Consider the following 5,886-nt stretch of genomic DNA (forward strand, 5'->3'; position numbering starts at 1 on the left):
AAAATACTTCTCCGTCTCTTTCATTCCTCGACCATTGGAACTCTCACCTACCTGCAATCGTAACAGAAGCTCCAGCCAAAGATGAGTTCCACCGAGGAAATGCGGGAGGAGATGGTGGCTCAGCGGGACCAGCTGAGGGTTCTTCTCGAACGTCAGATGGCTGTAGGCGTCGAGCTGAGTCGGTTGGGAGACCTGTCCGTCGTCTCACAAGAGACAGCTGCTTCAGCATTAGCTGCGGCTAACGACGCCCGCTCTACAGCGGCTGGGGCGGCGTCCTCGATGGGATCGGTGTCGGGAGCCTCGCCGGTCGGCGGGGAAGGAGGGCTGAGATATCCTGTGGGTCGTGAGGAATTCCGGGAGCCACGACTGCCGCCGCCGGATCGATATGGAGGGGCTCCAGAGGGGTGTCGTGAGTTTGTCACTCAGTGTTCTCTCGTGTTTCAACTGCAGCCTCGTACTTTTCCCACTGATGTGTCTCGGGTAGCATTATATCATCACCCTCCTCACAGGCCGTGCTCTTGGGCTACAGCAGAGTGGGAGAGTGGGTCAGTAATCTACCGCAGTGTGGATGCCTTCACCCTGGAGTTGCGCCACGTATTCGATACCTCCAGGGTGATTTCCATTTATGAAGCCGGCGGTCGACGTTCTGCTGGCAGGGCATTCGCTCTTGACTTCGGTATTGTAGCTCGAGAGGCGGCCTGGCCAGAGATTCCCTGCTGTGTCCTCTTTCTGCAGGGGCTCTCTGTGCAAATGCAGGATGAGTTATCTACACGGGAGCTACCCGAGCACCTGGACCATCTGATCAACCTGGCCATAAGGATGGACAATCGGCACCGGGAGAGGGAGCGCGAAAGGGAGGCTTCGTCACAGGTACTCTTCCGCCCTTCTTCTGGTGTCGAACAACCAGCATACCTTCACACGAGAGAGAACCTGGGTGACGAGCCGATGCAACTGGGCGCTCTGAGCCTCTCTGACGCGGAGAGGCAGAAGCGTGTAAGCAAGAAGCGCTGCTTTCGCTGCGGCCGCACGGGGCATCGCTTCTCTAACTGTCGGGGGTTCTCGGGAAACGGAGGGGCCCGCTAGACCTGGGGAAGGGGTTAGCAGGTGGGCATTTCTCTCCGGTCATGGATGACATACGCACTTTTTTTGATGTCACTGTTGGGTGGGGGGATTCTCTTAAGACGACCAGGGCTTTGGTGGATTCAGGGGCAGCGGGCAACTTAATTCATGTGGGTTTGGCATTGGAGTCGGGGGTTCCTTTGGAGACCCTGGTGGTACCAATTCCAGTTCGGTCTCTAGACGGTCAACCACTTGGTAGTGGGATTATTATCCAGCGCACCGGGCAGCTGCGTGTTCAGGTGGCGGGTAGCGGGTGGGAGTGTTTACAATTTTATGTAGTCATGTCTCCTCAATCTGCAATTGTGTTAGATCACCCTTGGCTTGTTGTGCATAACCCTCGTATTAATTGGGCTACGGGTGAACTCTCCATGGGAAGCGGCGTCAATGCCGACGCTGGCGAGAGTTCACCCCCCCCTCTTTTGTCTCTCTCCAGGATGACGGTGAACGTTGCAGACTCTGTATTATCTCCCAACCCCGATTTAGCAGGAGTACCTGCGGTCTATTTTGACCTGCGGTCTATTTTGACCTGGCGGACGTTTTTAGTAAAACGCGTGCTAACGCACTACCGCCTCATAGACCTTACGACTGCCCCATTAATCTTCTACCTGGTACTTCTCCACCCCGTGGGCGGATGTTTTCTCTCTCTCTCGTCCTGAGACAGTGTCCATGAACACTTATATTCGAGAGGCACTGTCCACGGGGCATATTCGACCGTCCACATCCCCTGCAGGCGCCGGCTTCTTTTTTGTTGCTAAGAAGGCTGGGAGTCAGCGGCCGTGCATAGATTATAGGGGATTGAACGACGTTTCCATCAAGAACCGATACCCTTTGCCTCTCATAAACACCGCCTTTGAGTGCTTACAGGGGGCACAGGTCTTTTCTAAACTTGACTTACGTAATGCATACAATTTGGTCAGGATTAGGGAGGGGGACGAGTGGAAAACTGCATTTAACACGCCTAACGGGCATTATGAGTATTTAGTCATGCCTTTTGGTTTAGCTAATGCTCCGGCAGTTTTCCAAGCCCTGGTCAACGACGTACTGCAGGATTTAATCGGGGTGTCAGTGTTTGTGTACTTAGATGACATCCAAATTTTTTCTCGCGATATGGTGCAATTTTTACAGCCGTTTTATTCACAATTTTAGCACCTTAGTCAATCCCTTAACAGCTCTCCCTAAGTCCTCTCTCCCTGGCTTTGAATGGTCGCCTAGGGCAGAGTCGGCCTTCTGCGACCTCAAACGTCGATTTACCTCCGCCCCTGTACTGATCCGCCACGATGCAGAGACTCCGTTCATTGTGGAGGTGGATGCCTGACACGGTGGGAGGAGTGATCTCTCAGAGATGTTTAAAGGACGGTATGGTGCACCTTGCACCTTTTTTTTCACGCCGGCTGTCTTTGGCCGAGCGTAACTACGATGTGGGTAATCGGGAGTTGTTGGCGATCAAATTGGCAATGGAGGAATGGAGACATTGGTTAGAGGGGGCGGAACATCCTTTCATTGTTTGGACTGATCATAAGAACTTGGCTTACATCCAAGGGGCTAAACGCCTTAACGCTCACCAGGCCAGGTGGGCGTTATTCTTCACTCGATTTCGACTTGACTCTGTTCCAAGAACGTCAAACCTGACGCCCTGTCACGCCAGTTTGATCTTCCGGGTCGAGAGGAGAAGCCCCACCCTATTGTTCCACAGGCCTTGATTTTGGCACCCGAGTCATGGGGCATAGATAGGGTGGTAAGATCGGCTCTGACACGGGAGCCCGATCCCGGTGGGGGTCCTCCGGAGCGGATGTATGTGCCCAAGGCTGCACGCTCGCGCTTGCTGCAGTGGGCGCATACATCCTCTCTCACCGGCCACCCTGGGGCCACCAGAACCCTGGAGTTTATCCGTAGGAGGTTTTGGTGGCCAACAGAGGGGGGGGATACGCGCTCCTTTGTGGCGGCCTGCCCGGTGTGCGCGTGCAGTAAGACCTCTCGCCGTGCACCGGCGGGTCTCCTCCGACCGCTTCCTATTCCCAAACCTCCCTGGTCGCACATATCCCTGGATTTTATCTCCGGCCTTCCCCTGTCGGATGGGTTCACTGCCATCTTGGTGGTAGTGGACCGATTCTCCAAGGCGGCCCACTTCATTCCCCTTCCCAAGCTTCCCTCGGCTCGGGAGACGACTGACCTGATGGTGCAGCACGTCTTTCGGGTCCACAGGCTTCCAGTGGATATTGTGTCCGACCGGGGTCCTCAGTTCGCCTCCGGGTTCTGGAAGGCGTTTGCCTCCGGCCTCGGCGCCTCCATCAGCCTGTCGTCTGGGTTCCATCCGCAGTCGAACGGGCAGACGGAGCGTGTCAACCAGGATCTGGAGGGTGTCCTGAGGTGCTACGTTGCTGGGTGTCCGGCGACGTGGAGTAGGAGGTTGGCCTGGGCAGAGTATGCGCATAATACCCTCCTCTCCTCCTCTACTGGTATGTCTCCCTTTCAGTGTCAATATGGTTTTCAACCTCCTCTGTTTCCCGAACAGGAGCAGGAGGCTGAGGTGCCATCGGCCCAGGCACATGTGGCTTGTTGTCGCAGGACGTGGAACAGGGTGCGGGCGGCGCTGCAGGAGGCCTCGGTTAAGGCTCAGCGGCAGGCTAACCGCAAGCGTCGTCCGGCTCCGGTTTTCCGTCCTGGACAGCGGGTTTGGCTTTCCACCCGTGATCTCCCTCTCCGGGTGGAATCCAGGAAGCTGGCTCCTCGAACCCTATGGCTTACAGGCTACGCATTCCGGCCTCTATGAGGGTTCATCCAACGTTTTATGTGTCCCTGTTGAAGCCATTCCTCTCATCGCCCTTGTCCCCGCCACTTTCTGCGGTCCCTCCGCCCCGCATAATTGATGGTCAGCCTGTCTATACGGTGCGGAGGATCCTGAGTTGTAGGCGGAGGGGTAGGGGGTTTCAGTTCTTGGTGGATTGGGAGGGGTACAGGGTAGAAGAGCGTTCTTGGGTGCCTCAAAAGGATATTTTAGAACCCAGCCTAATCGATGATTTCCGGCGGCTGCATCCCGAGGCCCCTAGGTGAAGGGCAGGTGCCGTTCGCCGGGGGGAGGTACTGTAACGTTCAGGGTTCTGTCCTACCTTAGGATTGGAATCCTACTGTCTGTCTGGAGTACTACACACTGTTGTTGGGTTTGTATGTCACTTCTGGTTTGCTGTCCCGCACTGATTGACTGTCACATCTGGATGCTGTCACTGGCCGTCATTCTGGCTGTCACTAATTGATACATTGGTATGTTAGGAATGTGGCCTTATAATGTCTCCTGTTCTCTTGTTCCCTGCTGGAGCTTGAGATATGCCTACGTGCACTTCCAGAACGAGTGCTGATCCTATTTACTATTTAGTTCTGTTCTCTGTTGACGCTTAGCATCCTTCGTGTTCTGCTATACTGCTCAATGTGTTCTCACAATAAAGAGGACACATTGTTTAAGAGCAAAACGCTTCTCAGTCTCTTTCATTCCTCGACCATTGGAACTCTCACCTACCTGCAATCGTAACATGTTTGTGTTTAAAATGAACAATAACGTGTAATATATAAAATATAAATCATTGTTTGTGCTTCCTGTTCATCCCCTTCTGGGGCGATAGAAACATCGCCCGCAACGCAGCCAATAAAAAAATGCACTTAGCAAAATAAATACACCTAGCAACGTAAATGTTGCCAATCAGCATCTTCAAATATGATGCCTAAAGGTCTATTCATTTAGCGCCCCAAGCAGAGTCAGTGTGTTTTAGGGAGTGGGGACTGACGTGATGACGACAATGATGAACGCAATGAATGAAATCAAATTTTAAAATGTATTAAAAATAATTAAAACAGCTATATATATCCATGAGATATCACAATACTATCCAAATGTGCACTGGATAAAATGTACATGTTCACACTAATAAAACAAATTGTCTATTGGCTGAGCGCGTGGCATTCGTGACATCACGTCCGGAATCACGTCAACCAGGAAATAACTAACGCTAATAGTTGTTGTCATCGTCGTCGTCGAAAATGTATAATAATCACAAGATCCATTTAGTGCTGGATCTAACTAAATGGATTTATGGAGACACATTTATGGAAAGTTCAAGTCCGGACCACAAAGCTTCTGGAACAGTTAGTACAACACGTGACGACTCTTCCAATTCGTACAGCGATGTTCTACCGGCAGCAAAAAAAGTGAGTCTCAGCCTCTGCGTTGATATTATGATATGAAAATGTTATTGTAGTGCTGTCAGACCCGGATACGGGTTGTCTTTTCCCTTTATTTTCTTCTCTGAGTGCTTTGTTTACATGTTAAAATCACAATGATTTTCTTCTGGGGGACAATGCCCCTACACCCCTACAGGGGTTTGGTTTACAAACATGTAAATTTGTTCACCTCTTATCAGTTTGCAGGTCTGGTTATATACTGTAGTTACTGAAACTGAGTGACTATGGCACAGCCCCACCTAGAATATTTTTCACCACTGGTTAATAATAATAAAAAAATAAAAAAAAACGATCATTCAAAAATCAATGTCCATTCCTAGTCTAAATGCCTGTAGTGCCTGTAAATGCCTTGAAGTGTTGGAAGAATAAAAAGTCTGATTTTACTTTCCAGTAGTTATGAAGAACAGGCTGGTTAGGTGGAGAGAACTGAACCACCGACAATGCACACAATTAAAATACATAATAAAAGGCTCTTAAAATCATACTTTTTTTTTTTTATCAAACTTATTGGAAGACATGTTCCTTGACAATGATGGT

Source organism: Notolepis coatsorum, assembly GCF_963971535.1.
Source record: "Notolepis coatsorum genome assembly, chromosome: 1".
Lineage (NCBI taxonomy): Eukaryota > Metazoa > Chordata > Actinopteri > Aulopiformes > Paralepididae > Notolepis > Notolepis coatsorum.